General features: G+C 38.4%; 1 pseudogene; it reads right to left on the minus strand.

Moving 5' to 3' along the window:
• LOC136138661 (Fc receptor-like protein 2) overlaps positions 1–17,205 on the minus strand; it is a 34,550-nt pseudogene extending 17,345 nt beyond the window's left edge.
• Between the last annotated feature and the right edge of the window lie 6,046 nt (positions 17,206–23,251).

A 23,251-nucleotide genomic window follows, 5' to 3' on the forward strand; every position in this document is an offset into this window, starting at 1 on the left:
GCAAGTCCCATGGATGTTGGATGTTTAGTGATTCTCTCCATTTCATTTTGCTTCCCCTCTTCCCTACCAACTGCCTTCTCACCCATGCTTTTCAAGGGGTAGACACACTGCTACATGATAACACGGTCTCAAGTCACAAAGAGTTCATCAGGAAACATACCCAGTGAGAGTTTATGAGAGTTGAACCCACCCTGAACTGATGTTTTCTCTAGTCATATTTTATGTGAGAGTACTTTTACTCAATTAATAAATATTTATTTAGTGCCTACTGTATGTAGCGAAAGGAATCTTGTTTCTCAGCAGCAGACTTCCTCTCCCTCATAGCCCATGATTAAGCAAAAGGACATTAGCAAAGGGTCTCAATTTATCTTTTAAGCCAAAATCTTGTAGATAACTATCTAAATACTTTTCATGGAGGACTATTAAGCAGTGAAATTATGAAAATTTTATTTATGAGAACGTATTACTCTCTGAGATCTAAGAGAATCAGATTCATTCATTCATTCAATTCATGATCAACAAATGGTAAAGTGGCCTGCCTTAAACATTAAGAATTAGGATGTATGACAATATGATTTTCCTGGGGCAACTGTTTTGTATTTGACTATGAAATCTAAGCAGGAAGCAGAGAACTGAGCATTTCTACTGGTCCCTGGGCTCTGATAAATCCTTAGACCTTTCAAGAGTTGGAGATCTCATCTTGCTTCCACCTCAGTTCTAACTCATATTAACTCACTGAAGATGATTAGTAACGACCATAAGAGCGTGAAGGCTTAGTTTAGCTATTTGAGAAGATGTTTCCTCAGCCACCTGTTGAGTCCCATGTTCAGGAAATGAAAACTACTTTTTAAAGTAAGTCTTGCGCAATTAGCGAGAAAAGGAAGTAGAAGAGCTCTTCAGTGTCTCACCACTATCTTCTTTTCCATAGGTGCTAGAGAGTTAAAGACGATCCTCTCAATGCCAGAGAAATAACACATCTTGACACTGGTGATAGCTAACACTTATATATGGCTGTTAATAAGTTGAATAAGTTCAAAGTGCTTTATGCCCACAAAGTCATTAATACCCTCAGTAAGCTTGTGAAGTCAGCACTATCCCCTTTACGCAATTGAGGAAACTGAGGCACCAGAAAAGGCAAGTAAGTTGATCAAGACCAATATGGTCAATTTCTAGTAGTAACAACTGGGAGTCAAACCTAGGCAGTCCAGTTCCATAGTCTGACTCTTAAACACTTTGATGTCTTGCTATGATATATCATCTCTCAATGTTTCTTAAGATAACAGGGCCGTTGTTGCAATGGCTCAGGTTTCTTAGGTGAAATTTTTCCTTAGTCAATTTTTAACTTCGTAGAATGTGATTTTTACTAAGATTCAAAGCACTTGCTCTATATCATTGCATTATCCCCTTCCCTATTTCTAATCCATACTGCTTTTTATACCATGAGCTGGTCTTAATACGGCTACACCCTGCAAAGCATGCATCATGTCAAAGCCTATTGTCACTCTCATTCTGATAGTATGTAGTCCTCAGAAATGTTATACAGAACAATCTGCTCAGATCAGGCTGTCCAGGCAGATGCAAGTTGCCTTTTTGGACCTTTTGCTGCATGAAACTTTAAATCACAAAATCACAGGTGTTTGTAACCTGGAGAATGATAGTGAAATAATAATCATAGACTCAATGTTATCTGTTCAGGTGAATACTTAACAGTATCATTCACTATAAACTTAGTTTTACTTTGGGAAATGCTGATGTATGTATGTGATGTGATGAAGCATTATAATCATGTAAAAAGAAAAGGCTAAAAACACCTAACAAAGGCAGTTTGAAAATAAATTATGTATGGATTACCAAGGTGCCATTAAAATGCTTCTGTAGAAGAATATTTAATAGCAATAAAAGATGCTCATGATATATTGCTAAGGGGAAAGTGGTTACTAAATGCAGTTTATCTGCTGCACACCACTCTCTTGCTCTCCGGTAAAAAAATGTCTGAGACAATAAACATCAAGTCTTTACTGTAATTATATCTGAATAATGTAATTAAAGGTGATTTTTATTTTCCTCATTTTGCTTATTAGTGTTTTCTAGTATTCCTACAATAAACACGTGCTATTTATATATTTTTAAAAGATTCATTTAAAAAATGGCCTAGGTTTTTTGACCTTTCTAACCTTAAAGTATATCAAGCAATGCTACTTTAACTTTCTGCATAAATGGCTTATTTGTGTTTAGAAGAGGGGCCAGAGCTGATCTTCAAGTCCTTGCCTACTGGAAAGGTTCCTAGGTGGCCTGTAAATTCCTCCTCATCCTGGCCAGCCAGGAAGTCATAGGATTCTGATGGATGGAAGCAAATTAGGGAAGAGAGTAGAGAGAGAAGCAACCAAAAGTTGGTGGAGGAGTTCATGGTAGGTATAAGTTTTTCATAAACATCTGAGGAGATTTTTCAAAATATTCACAACCTTTCATTGATTTCAATATGTCTTCTATGGAAATGTATCCTGTTTGGTTGGAAGTTAATATTTCCTAAGGTATTACCAAATGGTGTGGGGCGGAATTCATGGTTTGTGTGAAAGTGAGTGTTGCAGGTAGAAAAGAGAAATAACGAGTTGTTAGAGACAAGTGTTGTCATAGTGAGGTTGATGGGTCACAGTGGTGACAACAAGTCCTCTGAAATGATTGACATGCTCCATCTGGGTGCTGCTCTGTATTTGACAGATGGTAGGCATTTACATATGGATAGACATAGACTGGAAGCATACCTAAAGTGGGAAGCAAACTAGGGACCACATTCAGAGATTAGGAAGCTAAATGGTTCAGTGGAGGGAAAGGTAACTTAATGTTTAAGACTGTAATGGCAAAAGTGAGTATACATATGTTTAACCAAAGTGAGAGATAAAACTATCCCTCTGCAAAGATATTTAGCTACCAGTCAGATGGAGTCACAGGTACCACAGGGAAGCAGAGTTCTACACATAGATATAAAAGCCTCTTGGCACAGCCATGTAGACTCTTAACTTAGAGATTCCACAGGTAGCAGCAGGCAGAAGGATGCTATCTTGGACACAGAGCAAAAGCAGTCTCTGCAAATTCTGTTCAATGTCTTGAATGGGACACAGAGCATAGTGCCAAGATGGGGGATGCCAGGATTGAAACAGAGAAGAAGAGAATCTTCATGAAATACAATTCAGAAGAAAATAAATAACATCTCCCATTTGAGGAAGTTGACTACTAGGACAGTTAGGGTAGAAAAATGAGGCTGGTAAACTTCAGAGATCTCTGAATATATCTGGTTGAACTTGGGGCTCCAAGGTCACTATGGCAGAATAAGTGTCATAATGTATATAAATATGCTGCATACATGGCCGTAGAAGTAGTCATTGTCATGGTCATCATCATTGTGTGGTAGTAGTTATAGTAGTAATTTTAATAGTTACTGTGATTATCTTGAACAACATATGTCTCTCTTGAGTGGGGCTTGACCTAGGAATTTTATGTCCAGGGTAATAAATATATACTTTTGGAGGTGATAATGTTTGTTGGAGGCCTTCTGGAGCAGAATTGGCTAGTGGAAATATTGATTTTGTCTTAATAGACAACACCTAGACGTTATTTAGGCAGAACCAGACCCTTCTGCCCAGCAGATTCTCTACAATGCAATCAATTAATTTCTAGAAGTCTACTGGGGCCCTGCATAGGCCAAACAGCATGACATGGAATTCAGACTGAGTAAGAATGCCTGGGGCTTCCCTGGTGGTGCAGTGGTTGAGAGTCCGCCTGCTGATGCAGGAGACATAGGTTTGTGTCCCAGTCGGGGAAGATCCCACGTGCCGTGGAGCAGTTGGGCCTGTGAGCCATGGCCGCTGATCCTGCGTGTCCGGAGCCTGTGCTCCACAATGGGAGAGGCCACAACAGTGAGAGGCCCGCGTACCGCAAAAAAAAAAAAGAAAGAAAAAAAGAATGCCTGGAAGCTGTTCTCTATCACCTCCCTGGCAGATATAAAGATGGAGATGCTCCAGAGACCCAGTTTCTAAAAGAAGTATCTCCATATTTGCTTAATTAGAGAAGGGCAGGAGGAAGTTTTAGCTTCAGATAGTGATTGCTTTTAGAGACTGGAATTTTACCAAACTCAAATTTTTCTTCTTCATGAGGAGTACCAGTTTCTTCAGTATTAGTAGAAGTTTCTATAAACCCCTTCTAAAGAAGGCATTTCAAAAAAAAAAAAAAAAAAACAAACAACAACAAAAAAAAAAAAAAAAAAAAGAAGGCATTTCTATTCCTGGGGTGGGGAGTAGAGGTAAACCTAGTCTTGGAGAGGAGGGGAGACAGAGGCACAGGAAGACTTGGTGAGTCTCCTGGCAGATATCTGAGCAGCATCTGCAACAAGGAGCCATGCTCCCTCTATGTGTGAAAATACCGCCCTGTAAGTGACCTAGACTCCCTGGGGATGGCAGGTGCAGAGGGGCCCCCATGAATCAGACAAAATTCAATCTGAAGCTTTCTATTTTCTGTTTTAATTGTATGTTTGTGGGGTTTCCAGAAATGTGGATGGGATATGACTTTCTATGGAGGAAGGACAATTACCAAAAAGAACTGTGGACCATGGGTCATTGACTATATCAACCCTTAATAGCATCACCCAGAGCAGCTTCCTGTGCATATCTTCCTGGCAGTTGAACATCAATTGTTGGTGACAGAAAACAAACAAGTACCACAAAATTATACCCTGGCTTTCAATCTCAATTTCCCTTCAGAGGTTTTTGCTCACTCTTCTAACATGCTCTCCTAGCAACTCTTTCCCAGTTCACAAAGGTATAATTCCCAGTCAGAAAAAGCATTCATACATTCATTCAGGGATGCATAATTTTTACATAAGTTTTAAAATGCATAGCCAAATATGTAAGAAGGGAAATTCCCCTATTACAGATAAAAAAGGAAGTGAAAACAGAGTGTTAAACATGTAAATTACATTACTGTTCCCCTAGGAGGAGTAGGAGATAAAATACTTCACTAAATAATTTGTATGAGGTTTGCACTTAAAGTCTATGTGGAATCAATAGACAAAGTTTTGGACCTACGAAAAGCAGAAACTTGAAACTAAAATATCACAAGACTTTCTTTTTAATAAATGAGTGGTTTGGTGAGGAAAAAAAAAATTACCCACAAGCACAGATAGATGCCAAGTAAGCTTGTGTTTGTACAAGCTTGGGGAAAATAGAAAGTTTCCTCTGAAACAACAAAGCCCAGGACTGTGCCATGCTCCTGTGTGTGCCCTGGGAAATCCCAAATAAAGAATTATTATAAAAATTGGTCCTGGGCCAGTGACCACCCAGGGCTTAGAAGAAGTAAATACAAAATGGCTTTTGAGGGACACAGTCAGAAACCCAGGTCGCATGGAATTCCTACACTGCACAAAAAGCTTCTTAATCTAAAATCACAAAACTCATCAACTTATGAAGAACAAGATTCAAAATATACAATAAATACAGGCTTTAAATACCTAAAACTTCAGAAGAACTATCTAAGAATTATAGAATATTAAATGTATTTAAACTATTTTAAGGTTGTTAAAATAATAAAGTACAGTTGACTCTTGAATAACACAGGTGTTAGGGGTTCCAACTCTCCATGCAATCGAAAATCCATATATAACTTTACAGTTGGTCCTCCATATCTGTAGTTCTGCATCTGCAGATTCAACCAATTATGAATCATGTAGTAGTACATGTATTGAAAAAAAAAGATATATAAGTAGACCCATGCAGTTTAAACCCATGTTGTTCAAGAATCAATTGTATTAAGCACATAACAGTAAAATACTATAAATAATAAAAAGACAAATTTGAAAAGTTATAATAATAATATTTTTGAAAACTTAATGTGTGCCAAGTATACTTTTAAGCATTTTAAACAAACGATTTTACATAATTAGCAAAACAATGTCATATATTAGATACAATTGCTATCCCAATTTTAAGCATGAAAAACACACAAAGGTTAATTAAGTTGACCCAAACTGCAGGACTAGTAAATGGTGAGACCAAAATGTAAAACCAGACAACTCTTCAGAAACCATGCTTTAAAAATTTTGCTACTAATATCTCTGAGAAGAAAAAAAGAAGGGGGGGCTTCCCTGGTGATGCAGTGGTTGAGAGTCCACCTGCCGATGCAGGGGACACGGGTTTGTGCCCCGGTCCGGGAAGATCCCACAGGCCGTGGAGCGGCTGAGCCTGTGAGCCATGGCCGCTGAGCCTGCACGTCCGGAGCCTGTGCTCCACAATTGGAGAGGCCACAACAGTTAGAGGTCCACATATCGGAAAAGAAAAAAAAAAATGTAGTCATTGAAATAAGAAAGAAATTGGTTAAACTGATATAGCTGAAGAAACAATTAGTAAACTGAAAGATAGAGATTAAGAAATTGCCCAGAATGCAACAGGGCTAATAAAGAAATGAAAAATTGGAAGACTAATTAAGAGTCATGAGAATAAAGTCAGAGGGCCCAGAAAACTTCTAATATGAATTTCTGAAGGATAGAATTAAAACAATGATGAGGCAATATAATAACAGAGATAATAATTAAGTATTTTCTAAATTTGAAGAAAGCCATGAATCCTCAGGTTTAAGAAACATTTATCTCAAGCAAAATAAACTCATATTTAGACACAGCAGAGTGAAACTACATAAGACAAAAGATAGAGAGACTTAAAAGCAACCAGTGAGAAAAGACAGATTAACTACAAAGAAACAACAATTAAACTGAGGGAAATTTTCTCAAAGGCAACAATAGAAGCAGGAAGACCATGGAATAAAGTATTAAAACTATTGAGAGCAAATCTAAACTATCAGTCTTAAATTCTGCTTTTGAACCTTCTGGACAAATGAACTCACAGATTGTAACAAAAAGAACTAGAAAGTAAAAGTTCATAAAGAAAGAAATTGGACCACAGTGACATTATCATCATAGCAGAATAAGAATTTTCTTCTGTCTTTCCTCCAAGACCACCAGTTTAGACAATCACCAAAGAACAAGAGAGTCTTGTGGAAATCCAGGAGTCCAGCAGAGAATTTCTGACATACTCTCAGAGCAAAAAACTCAGATATTGGATAGATTAAAGGGGAATATTGAGGTGTGCTGTGTGACTGAGTGGTGGGGAGCAACTGGGAAAGTGGCAGATAGGGCTCTCAGAGAGGACCAGAGGGACATGAGTGCTACTAACTGCATCACAGAATCCATCAGGATGTCTGCTTGTGAACCACTGGGGATGCCTCACCTGCAGATCCCTCCAACTGGCCCACAGGCACCAATAGCACTCCACAGGCCTCACTCACACATTCCCCCACTGCAGGAATGGTTCTTTATGTATGTTCCCAATAGCTGTAAGAATCAGCCTTTGAAGGTGGCTAGTGAGCACACACAGAAAGCTGAACCAGCTCTGTGGACCTGGGAGAAATGACACCACTTAAGCATTCAGGACCACCCTAGAGAAAGCAAAAAGGAGTCTGGCAGCACCCGGCCTGGCAGATCAAGAGAAGTCATACAAGTTTAAGAATTCTCTTACAAGAGAGAACACGAAATGTGGATCAGGTGTACCCATAGAAAAGTTCTAAGAAAGCCTTAGAATTCCTAGCAGGGCTGACAGAAAGTATTTTTCTCCCAAAGTCAGCCAGTAAAGACGAGAAGGAGACTGCTTCCTCAAATGTGAAGACAGCAATGCAAGACCCCAAGAGATATAAAAATAAAGGAAATATAATACTACAAAAGGAATACAATCATTTTTTTCAATAACCAGCTCCAAAGAAATATGGATCTGTGATTTATGCAATAAAAAATTCAAAATAACTATTCTAAGGAAGTTCAGTGAACTATAAGACAACACAGAAAGACAATTCAATGAATTCAGGAAAATAATACATGAGCAAAATGCAAATTTTAACATAGAGACAGAAATCTTTAAAAAGAACCAAACAAAAATCATGGAGCTGGGCTTCCCTGGTGGCACAGTGGTTGAGAGTCCGCCTGCCGATGCAGGGGACACGGGTTCGTGCCCCGGTCTGGGAAGATCCCACATGCCACGGAGCAGCTAGGCCCGTGAGCCATGGCCGCTGAGCCTGCACATCCGGAGCCTATGCTCCGCAACGGGAGAGGCCACAACAGTGAGAGGCCCTCGTACCATAAAAAAAAAAAAAAAAAAAAAAAAAAAATCATGGAGCTGAAGAATACAATAAATGAAATAAATGCAACAGAGATCATCAATAATCGACTAGATCAAGCAGAAGAATCTGTGAAGTATAGAAGACACAGTCTTTGAAATTATCTAATTAGAGGAGAATAAAGAAGTAAAGAATGAAAAAGAGTGAAGAAATGCTATGTGAACTATGAGCTACCATTAAGAGAAATAATCTATTCATTATTGGAATCCCCAAAGAAGAAAGGGAGAATGGGGCAAAAAGCTCATTTAAAGTAATAATGGCTGAGAACATCCCAAATCTGGAGAGAGATTTGGACATCCAGTTCATAAAGCTAATAGGTCATCCAAAACTTCAACCCCAATCTTTTCCAAAACACATGATAATAAAATTGTCTAAAAGCAAAGGCAAAGAAAGAATATTTAAATAGCAAAAAAAAAAAAAAAAAATCTCATACATAGGAACACCCATAATATTATCAAACCTTGCAGGCTAGAAGAAAGTGGGATGATATATTCAAAATACTGAAGAAAACAACAACAACTAAGAAAACTACTGGGAAAATTTGTCCTTCAGATACAAAGGTGAGATAAAGACTTCAACAAACAAAAGCTGAAGGAGCTCATCACCCACTAGACCTGCCTTATAAGAAATGCTGAAAGAAGTTCTTTAAGTTGACGTGAAAGGATGCTAATAAAGAACATAAAAGCATATGAAGACATAGAACACATTGGTAAGGGTAAATATATAGTTAAATTCAGAATACTGTAATACTACAATATGGTGATGTGTTAATAACTTAACTCTAGTATAAAGTTTAAAGGACAAAAGTATAAAAATAAATATAATGATAATAATTTGTTAATAGTTACACAATACAAAAAGTGGTAAATTGTGACATCATAAACATAATGTGGAAGGAGTAAAAGGGTAGAAATTTTGTATGCAGTTAACTTGTTATCAGCATAAAATAGGCTGTAATATCTATAAGATATTTTATGTAAGCCTCATAGCAACAACAAAGCAAAAACCTACAGTAGATATACAGAAGACAAAAAGAAAATCTAAGCATACCACTATGAAAAATCATCAATTCAGAAAGGAAAACAATGAGAGGAAGAAAAGAATAGGAAGCTACAAAAAGGCAGAAAATAATGAATAGGATGCCATTAGTAAGTTCTTACATATCAAGAATCATTTAAATGTAAATTAATTCAATTCCTCAATCAAAAGGCTGAGTGGGTAATAAAACAAGGCTCAACTATATATGCTCACAATAGAAGCATGTCACCTATAAGGACACACATAGGATCAAAATGAAGGAATGAAAAAAATATTCTGAGTAAATGAAACCAAAAGAGAGAAGCTATATTTATATCAAACAAAACAGACTTTAAGTCAAAAGCTATAACATGAGACAAAGAAGGTCATTATATAATCTAAAAGGGGTCAATTTATCAAGAAGATATAGCAATTGTAAATATCTACGTGCCCAACATTGGAATGCCAAAATATGTAAAGTAAATGCTAACAGAACTAAAGGAGAAAAAAGCACCAACACAATAATAGTGGGGGGCTTAACTATCCCATTTCTACAGTGGATAGATCATCCAGAAAATCAATAGGGAAACAGCGAATTGGAACAACCCTACAGACCTAATAGACCTAACACACATATATAGAACATTCCACCCAACAGCAACAGAATACACACAGTTATCAAGTACACATAGAACTTTTCCTAGGCTAGATAATATGTTAGGCCTCAAAACAAGTCTCAACAAATTTAAGGAGAAATAAATTATATCAAGTATTTTTTTTCCTACCACAATAGTATGAAACTAGAAATCAATAACAGGAGGAAAGCTGGAAATTTTACAAATAAATGGAAATTAAACAACACACTTCTGAACAACAAATGGATCAAAGAAGAAAGCAAAAGAGAAGTCAAAAAATATCTTTAGACAAAATAAAATAAAAACATAACACACCATTACTTGGGAATGCAGCAAAAACAGTCTAATGAGGAAAGTTTATGACTATAAAAGCCTACATTTAAAAAAACATAAAAGAAAGATCTCATATGAACAACCTAGCAGTGTACCTCAAGGAACTGGAAAAACAAGAAAAAACTAAGCTCAAAGTTAGCAGAAGTAAGGAAATAATAAAGATTAAGCAAAAATAAATGAAATAGAGAATAGGAAAACAATAGAAGAGAATAAGAAAGCTAGAGCTGGTTCTTTGAAAAAATAAACAAAATTGACAAATCTGTAGTTAGATTAAACAAGAAAAAGAGGACTCAAATAAATAAAATTGTAAGTGAAAAATGGAGACATTACAATTAATACCACAGAAATACAAGGGATCAGAGGAAACTACTATAAACAATTATATTCTGACAAATTGGACAACACAGAAAAAATGAATAAATTCCTAGAAACATTCAACCAATGAAGACTGAATCATGAAGGAACAGAAAATCTGAAGAGATCAGTAATAAATAGGACATTGAATCAGTACAAAAACTTCCCCCAAAAGAAAAGCCCATGACTGTATAGTTTCACAGGTTAATTCTAGAAAGCATTTAAAGAAGAATTAAAGCCAATTCTTCTCAAGCTGTTCAAAAAATGGAAGAGAAGTAAACATGTACAAAAACATTTTATGAGGCCATAATTACCCAGATACCAAAGCAAAACAAGGACACTACAAGAAAAGAAAAGAAAAAAAAAAAACCTACAGGCCAATATCCCTGATAAATATAGATGCAAAAAAAAAAATCCACAAAATACTAGCAAATTGAATTCAACCACACATTAAAAGGATCAAATATCATGATCAAGTGAAATTCATTCCTGGGATACAAAGATGGCTCAACATATGCAAATCAACAACTGTAATATATCAAATTAATAGACTAAAAATTAAAAATTAAAATCATCTCAATAAATGCAGAAAAGGCATTTGACAAAACCTTTCATGATAAAAAAACTTTCAAAATTGAGTATATAAGGAATGTACCTCCATATAATAAAGGCCATATATGACAAATCCACAGCTAATATCATACTCAAAGGTGAAAAGCTGAAAACTTTTCTTCTAACATCAGGAACAAGCAAGAGTGGTCATTCTCACCAATCCTATTCAACATAATACTGGAAGCCCTAGCCAAAGCAATTGCACAAGAAAAAGAAATAAAAGGTATCCGAATCAGAAAGGAAGAAATAAAATTTTGCATGTGAATGACATGATTTATATATAGAAAACCCTAAAGACTCCACCAAAAATCTTCTGGAAGTAATAAAATACAGTTAAATTTCAAGATAAAAATAAACACACAAAAAATCAGTTGCATTTCTACACATTAACAACAAATTATCTGAAAAGAAATAAAGAAAACAATCCCATGTATTATAGCATCAAAAACAATAAAATACTTAGGAATAAATTTAACCAAGGGGGTGAAAGGTCTGTATATTTAAAACTATAAGACCTTGATGTAAGACATAGAAGAAGACACAAATAAATGGAAAGATATCCCTTGCTCATGGATTGAAAGAATTAATATTGTTAAAGTGTCCATACTACCCAAAGCCATCTATACATTTAATGCAATCCTTATCAATATCCCAATGACATTTTTTCACAGAAATATAACAAAGAATTCTAAAATTTGTTTGGTGCTACAAGAGTCCCCAAATAAGCAAAGCAATATTGAGAAAGAAGAACAAAGCTGGAGACATCACACTTCCTGATTTCAAACTATATTGCAAAGCTATCATAATAAAAACAGTATGGTATTGGTATAAAAACAGACACATAGACAAATGAAACAGAATTGAGAGCCCATAAATAAATGTAGGCATATATGGTCAATTAATAATTGACAAGAGAGCTAAGAATATTCAGTGGAGAAGGGATAGTTTCTTCAATAAATGATGTTGGGAAAACTGGATATTCATATTAAAATAATGAAACTGGACTCCTATCTTACATTCCTCACAAAAGCAAGACAAAAACAAACACATAGATACAAAGAACAGATTAGCAGTTACCAGATGAAAAGAAGGTGGGGGAGAGCAAAGTGGGTAAAGGGAGCCAACTATATGGTAGTCGACTGAAACTAAACTTTTGGTGTTAAGCACACTGTAGTGTAAATGGAAGTCAAATTATAATATACACATAAAATTTATATAACGTTATAAACCGTTACCTCAATTAAAAAAGAGAAAAATAGAAGAAACACAAATGAGGAAAAAAATGAATAAAAAGAATTTGATAACTGGAAAATAAAGAAAGACATGGTTAAAATGGTAAATTTTATGTTATTTATATTTTAGCAAAAGAAAAAATATATTATGATTTATCATATAACAGGATACTACACAGCTTTTAAAATGTATAATAATCTACATACAGACTTTAAAATATTTCATGATATTTTATTAAATAGGTATATTTCTAAATACCTATATATTCACATGTATGTAAAAGTGTTTCTACAGAAAAATAGAAAAATATCTGCAGAGCTAAGATTTTAACAATGCTAAGCTTTTAACAATGGGTACCACTTGTGGCAACTTATAGGGAAGACTTTAACTTTTACATTATATACTTTTAAAATGTTTTAATTTATGTGTTAGCTTATGATTGCTTTAAAATTAAAATACAGACTTCAAACCATATTATCACATTTTCAAAAAGTTTGTGAATTAAGGAAGAAAACATATTCCTAAAGCTTTTAGAGGTTGCAACAAATACAGAACTTTGGGTGTAGTGAAACCTCCTGAGATTATATCTCCTTATAAATATGGGAACGTCTAGATTCGCACCTAGATTGGCCTGACATACAAAATATGTCATTAAAATTTAGTATAACTGCAATGGTATTTTATGTAACTTTGCTTTAATTTTAGTTTGGTAACAGTGACCCCCAAATTCACTGAGTCACATATTTTATGTAGAAATAGGATGATTAACATAAGGGGCAGGGTTGGAACTCTGTACTGTCTAAGCAGAGAAAGCACTTGGACAAAAAATTAAGGACACAGCTTTCTGTATGGAGCAGTCCCACAAAATCACTAACTTTGGGTTCGTGCTTTCTAAGCTTCATTGTCCCTCTACCCCATGACCTCAAGTTCTTTTATTCCTGTCCTGTTTCCTCTTGTAAAAAGAACTCAGAGCAGAGTTTGACCTGTACCTGAAAGAACCAATAGGAATCTGGTTCTAGTAACAAAGTTCTTCCCACTCCTGAGTTCATGTTGGTTCTCCTGGGTGATCTCTTCAAAGCTTGAGCCAACTTCACTTCACAGTAGATGCAGGAATAATCTCATGGAGGTAAGCACCTGGATGAGGTGTACTGGAACGCTGATTCTCACAGGATCTCTGAAGGACATATTAGTTTGGAGGTATAGGGTCATGTATGGTTTCCCAAGAGCAAAATCTTCTATAACTTTACATAGCATCTTCATAGTCCACATCTGTAAGATCCGCCTTCTTCAGCCTAGAATAGATGGCTGAGGAGTTCTAAAAGCAAAGATACATGGATAGAACCTGAGCAGGGAAGACAAGTCAAACATGTTTCCCACAGGTCCTCTTCCCCAGTCCTCTTCCAGTCAGCCTGGATGCACCCTATCATGGTGCACCACTCAAGACAAAACTTGGAGCCTCTTGGAAGACTGTGGCCCTAGGCCACCATTTTCAAAGGGCCTGCGTCCCACTGTTGGGCTACTGAGACGCTCCTGATGAGCTGCAAACTGACCCATACAAAGCCTTCTCTCGTTTTTATGAGTCATTGTTAGGCTGTTCCATGGACCATAATTTTTCAAGGATGTCATAATTTTGTATTCATAAACTAAATTTAGCCTGTTACTGGAGTTTATCAAGGACTTGAACTCTGTCCTGAGATATTTGGCTGCCTCACCATACTAGACTCAAATACAAAGCACCTACTCTATTTGCACACGTGCAGAGTTGGAATTTATGCAATTTTTTGAAAGCATTTTTTTTTTTTGCGGTACGCAGGCCTCCCACTGCTGTGGCCTCTCCTGCTGCGGAGCACAGGCTCCGGATGCGCAGGCTCAGCGGACATGGCCCACGGGCCCAGCCGCTCCGCGGCATGAGAGATCCTCCCAGACCAGGGCATGAACCCGTGTCCCCAGCATTGGCAGGCAGACTCCCAACCACTGCGCCACCAGGAAAGCCCCAAAAGCATTTTTTGTATCATCAGTGAAGTCTTGAATTGATCAAGGTTCAGAAATTACTGATTATTTAATGACAAAAATCACTTAGGTTAGCTTTATTCAATATTAATTTAGTTTTTGACACGTTGTTTGGTTAAACACAAAATATTGTATGTATGGTTCAACAGTATTTCAGGATAAAGATTTTCAAATCTATAGAATTTTTAGACTAAGCATGCACTACAGTTTAGCTACGAACCTTCCATATGTCCATTGCTAAAAAAAGTATATGTGAGCCTCTAAAATTACCTTGTACAATGACACTTTACTGTTATAATCAAATATTTTTATCCCTGTGGTGTGAGGAGATAAGGTAGGAGATAGACCATGAGATATCTTGTTTTTCCTAAGTGGCCATAATTTAAAAAATTTGAGCACCTGTCCCCAGAAGAAAGAGAGAAAGAGCATGGAGGAAAGAACAGGGATTCTAGTTCACCTTATCCCCAGTATGCATCCCAGGGGGTTCTTCTGTGGAGACAAACATATGTGAGATTCCATTTAAAGTCCTTCATTAAATTAGTGTTAAAGGCTTCTTTCTCTCCTGTCTATTTCCCATGGACTTACTTCCATTAATATTTTCTGTCTCACATTTCTGCCTATCACAAATATGACTCCTTACTGTACAGAGGAAAACTAGTACCTAAGGGGAGTGAGGGTCTGCCAGCCCCTCCTGGCATTTGTACCTCTCAGCATTTCTGTTCCCACCAGGTACAGGATGGGACAACAGCCACAACTAGGCAGCTGTATTGGGGTGCTACAGGGAGTACATAGCTGGTACCATCTCCAATGCTGGCATCTGACTGGGGAGTGAGATATACAGGAGGCCAAGTTAGCATCAGCACTGGCATCTACTCAAGACAGCTTCCAGACCAAAGGCCAATCTTCATATAAGGCACAGCAATGCTCATAGTCAGCTCCAAGAGCAGAAGCAGCAGCGCCAAAGAACAGAGCCATGTTGCCATACACAGTCACTGCTTATCCTCCCGGTTCCAGGAAAGACAAAAGTCAGAGACAAATTCACTCCCTCATGTCTCACCTGCTGCCAGTTGCTCTTCCTGCTGCACACAGTACACCAAAGAATAAACCTCATCCCCACTTACAACATTCACTGAAAGAGAAAAAAGGAGGCATCGTGACATGACACAGTCCCTTCTTCCTGCCATTTAACCCACTCCATACCTACCACCTATCACAGCCATGAAGATAGATGAGTCATTTATTTGTAGAGGTGGCTGGGACACAGCAGGGTCAGATTTGGTTAATAGACATCACCTTATTGCTTTTTCCCCAGCTTGGTCTGCCTACTTTGGCCCAGGTCATTTGGGAAGCCTCACCATTTTCAGAGTTAGGGTGTAGTTGCTCTGGGGCTTGTGAGTTGAGGTAGGTGGATTCTTGGGGTACAGGGCTGGGAAGGCTCCTGCAAACACAGAAACACATGCTATCTCTCTGGGATAGCATCCTAGATGTCCCAGACACAACTATCTGGGATTATGAGTAAAACACTGAAGGAGAGAAGCATGTTACAAAGTGTCCTGAATAGAATGTTAATTTATGGGGAAATCAGATATCAGCACAGCTGTCTGATACAAGCCCTATACTTGTGCTGAGCAGGGCATTGCAGAGTATCACTGGAGTATGTATTCCACAAATGTACGGTTCTTATTTGACAGCTTACTGTGGTATTGCCCACACCCAGAATAGTGCCATTCACATCATAAGTGCTCGATAAATATTGAATGAAAAATTATTGATTCACCCCAGATGGAAACCGGTTGCTAAGTAGAACAAGCAGCTTGAGGAAGGGAAAGAAGAAAATGCTCTTGCATGTGCATCACTGAAAAAGTGCTATTCTGATTTGGAAAAAAATCTGTTTTTTGTTGGCAAAAATAATAACACAGTATAAAATGCATCAACTAAACACTGATATCCCCCGATGGAAGTATTTTAAAAATCTTTTCCTTTTCTAACCAACAAGGACCTATCGCATAGCACAGGGAACAATACTCAGTATTTCATAATAATCAATAAGGGAAAAGAATCTGAAAAAGAATATATAACTAAATCATTGTGCTGTACACCTGAAACTAACATGACATTGTAAATCAACTACACTTCAATAAAATAAAATCAAAAATAAATTTTAAAAAATCTTTTCCTCTTCTAAGGAACTTGATCAACAATTTTTCAGTATGTTTATTACTTATTCTCTGGCCTGCATTATGGAAATGTGTGTATATCTTAACTACTCTAGGATACTTAAAACTCTCAAGATCTCTCCATATTTTCATGCTTTCTAGCACTCAACAAAATCACTTACAGACTCTCAGATATTGGTTGATTGAATAAATGCACGAAACTGGTCAATATAATAGAACTGTCTTATTCTGCAGATTTAGTGAACTGTCTTATTCTGCAGATTTAGTGAGGGAGACAAATTAGGAAAAATGATGAAAGGATTTAAATTAATTAGTTAATATATAAAAGAAGAGGAATAGCAAATGAAGTTACCAGTGGAAGAACACTGGAGTAGCAGTTTTGCATATGACAAAATATGGAAAAAAGCTCATGAGAGAGAACAATTCAAAAAATTGTTTGAAATAGATTTTTCTATATTAACTGTGCACACAGAGATAGCAGAGGTCTCACCTGAGTGGATCTCTGGCTGAACGACTTCCTGCAAGTCAAACAAATGAACATACATGTCAATGAGGGAACTCTCTTTCTCAGTGCTTTCATACAGCCCCTGTGCAGGGAATGTGCCTTGTTCCAGGATGCCCATTGCAAGATGTCACTGTGTGCTCAGAGGACATCCTGGCAATTATTTGGGCATATCCTTCATATTGCAGATGAAGAGATTTAGGTCCAGAATAGTTAAGCGAGCTTCCCAAAGACAGTTAATACCAGAATTGGACTTGAGCCCAAGGCTCTGTACCTGCACACCTATAACATTTTTTGGTTTTAGAACCATACGACCTAATCCTATCATGACAAAAGGCACTTCCATAGACACAGTATAGTTGGGGTGACGTCTCCAAAGATGCCCAGAAAGCTTGGAATTTAAGTAAGAATCTCACATTGTCCTCTCTTGCCCCATCTCCAACTTGCTCAATGGAGAACAGGAAACCAAGATTAAACATACAAATAAATAGGTAATAATCAATTGTAATAATGTGTGAAGTTATTGGTACTCTGAGGAAGAATAATAGAAGAGAATTGTAAGCTGTGTGGTCAGGTGAAGCCTCTTGGAGAAAATGACATTTAAGCTGAAAAGTGAGAAACACTCAGCAAAAAGCATATGTCTGGATGTGTGGGTAAATATTTCAGGGAGAAGAAAAACCATGTGACAATATTCTAAGGCAAATAAGAATTAGTGCAATGACTTTACCTGGGAGATTGTCAGTATAGCTGGAACTGCTAACTGTATTTCTCTTCTAAGTGGCTGATTAGTTATTTTAAGTAGTTACATTTTTGTATAAAAATTAAACCACACAGATATATTGGAAGATGGCGGAAGAGTAAGACGCGGAGATCGCGTTCCTCCCCACGGATACACCAGCAATACATCCACACGTGGAACAACTCCTACAGAACTACTGAAGGCTGGCAGAAGACCTCAGACCTCCCAAAAGGCAAGAAACTCCCCACATACCTGGGTAGGGCAAAAGAAAAAAAGAAAAAACAGAGACAAAATAATAAGGACGGCACCTGCACCAGTGGGAGGGAGCTGTGAAGGAGGAAAAGTTTCCACACACTAGGAAGCCCCTCCGCGGGCGGAGACTGCGGGAGGCAGAGGGGGGAGTTTCGGGACCGCGGAGTAGTGCACAGCGACGGGTGCGGAGGGCAAAGCGGGGAGATTCCTGCACAGACAATCGGTGCCGATCAGCACTCACCAACCCGAGAGGCTTGTCTGCTCACCCGCCGGGGCGGGCGGGGCTGCAAGCTGAGGCTCGGGTTTTGGTTTTGGACGGAGCTCAGGGAGAGGACTGGGGTTGGCGGCTTGAACATAGCCTGAAGGGGTTAGTGCACCACGACTAGCCGGGAGGGAGTTCGGGGAAAAGCCTGCACCGGCCGAAGAGGCAAGAGACTTTTTCTTCCCTCTTTGTTTCCTGGTGCGCGAGGAGAGGGGTTTAAGAGCGCTGCTTAAAGGATCTCCAGAGACGGGCGCGAGCCGTGGCTAAAAGCGCGAACCCCAGAGACGGGCGCGAGCCGCGGCTAAAACCGCGGACCCCAGAGACGGGCGGGAGACGCTAAGGCTGCTGCTGCCGCCACCAAGGGGCCTGTGTGCGAGCACAGGTCACTCTCCACACCCCTCTTCCGCGAAGCCTGTGCAGCCCGCCACTGCCAGGTTCCCGGGATCCAGGGACAACTTCCCCGGGACAACGCACGGCGGGCCTCAGGCTGGTGCAACGTCACGCCGGCCTCTGCCGCAACGTCACGCCGCCTCTGCCGCCGCAGGCCCGCCCCGCACGTAGTGCCCCTCCTACCCCCATCCCCCAACCCCCGGCCTGAGTGAGCCGAAGGCCCCGAATCAGCGGCTCCTTTAACCCCGTCCTGTCTGAGCGAAAAAACAGACGCCCTCCAGCGACCTACACGCAGAGGCAGGGCCAAATCCAAAGCTGAGCTCCTGTGAGCTGTGAGAACAAAGAGAAAGGGAAATCTCTCCCAGCAGCCACAGAAGCAGCGGATTAAAGCTCCACAATCAACTTGATATACCCTGCATCTGTGGAATACCTGAATAGACAAGGAATGATCCCAAATTGAAGAGGGGGAATTTAGGAGCGAGATCTATGATCTTTTTTCCCTTTTCCTCTTTTTGTGAATGTGTACGTGTATGCTTCTGTGTGAGATCTTGTCTGTATACTCTTGCTTCCACCATTTGTCCTAGGGCTCTATCCGTCCATGATTTTTTTTTAAAAATTCTTTTTCTTAATAATTAAGTTTAATTGTAATAACTTTATTATACTTTACCTTCGTTCTTTCTTTCCTTCCTTCCTTCCTTCCCTCCTTTAGACAACGAATCACCCCAAATTGAGGAGGTGGTCTCTGAGAGCAAGATTTATGATTTTTCCCCCTTTACCTCTTTTTGTGAAGGTGTATGTGTATGCTTCTGTGTAAGATTTTCTCTGTATAGCTTTGCTTCCAACATTTGTCCTAAGGTTCTATCCATCCGCCCTTTTTTTTTTCTAAATATTTTTTAATTCAATAACTATATTATACTTTATTTTATTTTTACTGTATCATCTTTCTTTCTGTCTTTTATCCTTCTTTCCCTCCTTCCTTCCTCCCTCCCTCCCTCCTTCCCTCCTTTCTTTCCTTCTTTGCTTCTTCCTTCCTTCCTTTCCACCTTTCCTTCTTTCTTTACTCATACTTCTACTAATTCTCTCTACTTTTTCCTCCCTTTTATTCTGAGCTGTGTGGATGAAAGGCTCTTGGTGCTCCAACCAGGAGTCAGGGCTCTGCCTCTGAGGTAGGAGAGCCAACTTCAGGACACTGGTCAACAAGAGACCTCCCAGCTCCACATAATATTAAACGGTGGAAATCTCCCAGAGACCTCCATCTTAACACCAGCACCCAGCTTCACTCAACGACCAGCAAGCCACAGTGCTGGACAACCTATGCCAAACAACTAGCAAAACAGGAACACAACCCCACCCATTAGCAGAGAGGCTGCCTAAAATCATAATAAGGCCACAGACACCCCAAAACACACCACCAGACGTGAACCTGCCCACTAGAGAGACAAGATCCAGCCTCATCCAGCACAACACAGGCACTAGTCCCCTCCACCAGGAAGCCTACACAACCCACTGAAACAACCTTAGCCACTGGAGACAGACATCAAAAACAACGGGAACTACGAACCTGCAGCCTGCAAAAAGGAGACCCCAAACACAGTAAGATAAGCAAAATGAGAAGACAGAAAAACACACAGCAGATGAAGGAGCAAGATAAAAACTCACCAGACCTAACAAATGAAGAGGAAATAGGCAATCTACCTGAAAAAGAATTCAGAATAATGATAGTAAGGATGATCCGAAATCTTGGAAGTAGAATGGACAAAATGCAAGAAACAGTTAACAAGGACCTACAAGAACTAAAGATGAAACAAGCAACGATGAACAATACAATAAATGAAATTAAAATCACTCTAGATAGGATCAATAGCAGAATAACTGAGGCAGAAGAACGGATAAGTGACCTGGAAGATAAAGTAGTGGAAATAACTACTGCAGAGCAGAATAAAGAAAAAAGAATGAAAAGAACTGAGGACAGTCTCAGAGACCTCTGGGACAACATGAAACGCACCAACATTCGAATTATAGGGGTTCCAGAAGAAGAAGAAAGAAAGAAAGCGTCTGAGAAAATATTTGAAGAGATTATAGTTGAAAACTTCCCTAATATGGGAAAGGAAATAGTTAATCAAGTCCAGGAAGCAAAGAGAGTCCCATACAGGATAAATACAAGGAGAAACACGCCAAGACACATATTAATCAAACTGTCAAAAATTAAATACAAAGAAAGCATATTAAAAGCAGCAAGGGAAAAACAACAAATAACACACAAGGGAATCCCCATAAGGTTAACAGCTGATCTCTCAGCAGAAACCCTACAAGCCAGAAGGGAGTGGCAGGACATACTGAAAGTGATGAAGGAGAAAAGCCTGCAACCAAGACTACTCTACCCAGCAAGGATCTCATTCACATTTGATGGAGAAATTAAAACCTTTACAGACAAGCAAAAGCTGAGAGAGTTCAGCACCACCAAACCAGCTTTACAACAAATGCTAAAGGAACTTCTCTAGACACGAAACACAAGAAAAGGAAACGACCTATAGTAGCGAACCCAAAACAATATAGAAAATGGGAATAGGAACATACATATTGATAATTACCTTAAATGTAAATGGACTAAATGCTCCCACCAAAAGACACAGATTGGCTGAATGGATACAAAAACAAGACCCTTATATATGCTGTCTACAAGAGACCCACTTCAGACCTAGAGACACATACAGACTGAAAGTAAGGGGATGGAAAAAGATATTCCATGCAAATGGAAACCAAAAGAAAGCTGGAGTAGCAATTCTCATATCCGACAAAATAGACTTTAAAATAAGGACTATTAAAAGGGACAAAGAAGGACACTACATAATGATCAAGGGGTCGATCCAAGAAGAAGATATAACAATTGTAAATATTTATGCACCCAACATAGGAGCACCTCAATACATAAGGCAAATACTAACAACCATAAAAGGGGAGATCAACAGTAACACATTCATAGTAGGGGACTTTAACACCCCACTTTCACCCATGGACAGATCATCCAAAATGAAAATAAATAAGGAAACACAAGCTTTAAATGATACATTAAACAAGATGGACTTAATTGATATTTATAGGACACTCCATCCAAAAACAACAGAATACACATTTTTCTCAAGTGCTCATAGAACATTCTCCAGGATAGATCATATCTTGGGTCACAAATCAAGCCTTGGTAAATTTAAGAAAACTGAAATTGTATCAAGTATCTTTTCCGACCACAACGCCATGAGACTAGATATCAATTACAGGAAAAGATCTGTAAAAAATACAAACACATGGAGGCTAAACAATACACTACTTAATAATGAAGTGATCACTGAAGAAATCAAAGAGGAAATTAAAAAATACCTAGAAACAAATGACAATGGAGACACAACGACCCAAAACCTATGGGATGCAGCAAAAGCAGTTCTAAGGGGGAAGTTTATAGCAATACAAGCCCACCTTAAGAAGCAGGAAACATCTCGAATAAACAACCTAACCTTGCACCTCAAGCAATTAGAGAAAGAAGAACAAAAAAACCCCAAAGCTAGCAGAAGGAAAGAAATCATAAAAATCAGATCAGAAATAAATGAAAAAGAAATGAAGGAGATGATAGCAAAGATCAATAAAACTAAAAGCTGGTTCTTTGACAAGATAAACAAAATAGATAAACCGCTAGCCAGACTCATCAAGAAAAAAAGGGAGAAGACTCAAATCAATAGAATTAGAAATGGAAAAGGAGAAGTAACAACTGACACTGCAGAAATAAAAAAAATCATGAGAGATTACTACAAGCAACTCTATGCCAATAAAATGGACAATCTGGAAGAAATGGACAAATTCTTAGAAATGCACAACCTGCCAAGACTGAATCAGGAAGAAATAGAAAATATGAACAGACCAATCACAAGCACTGAAATTGAAACTGTGATTAAAAACCTTCCAACAAACAAAAGCCCAGGACCAGATGGCTTCACAGGTGAATTCTATCAAACGTTTAGAGAAGAGCTAACACCTATCCTTCTCAAACTCTTCCAAAATATAGCAGAGGGAGGAACACTCCCAAATTCCTTCTACGAAGCCACCATCACCTTGATACCAAAACCAGACAAGGATGTCACAAAGAAAGAAAACTACAGGCCAATATCACTGATGAACATAGATGCAAAAATCCTCAACAAAATACTAGCAAACAGAATCCAACAGCACATTAAAAGGATCATACACCATGATCAAGTGGGGTTTATTCCAGGAATGCAAGGATTCTTCAATATACGCAAATCTATCAATGTGATAAACCATATTAACAAATTGAAGGAGAAAAACCATATGATCATCTCAATAGATGCAGAGAAAGCTTTCGACAAAATTCAACACCCATTTATGATAAAAACACTCCAGAAAGTAGGCATAGCGGGAACTTTCCTAAACATAATAAAAGCCATATATGACAAGCCCACAGCAAACATCATCCTCAATGGTGAAAAACTGAAAGCATTTCCACTAAGATCAGGA

The sequence above is a fragment of the Phocoena phocoena genome, chromosome 1, assembly GCF_963924675.1.
Source record: "Phocoena phocoena chromosome 1, mPhoPho1.1, whole genome shotgun sequence".
In the NCBI taxonomy this organism is placed as follows: Eukaryota; Metazoa; Chordata; class Mammalia; order Artiodactyla; family Phocoenidae; genus Phocoena; species Phocoena phocoena.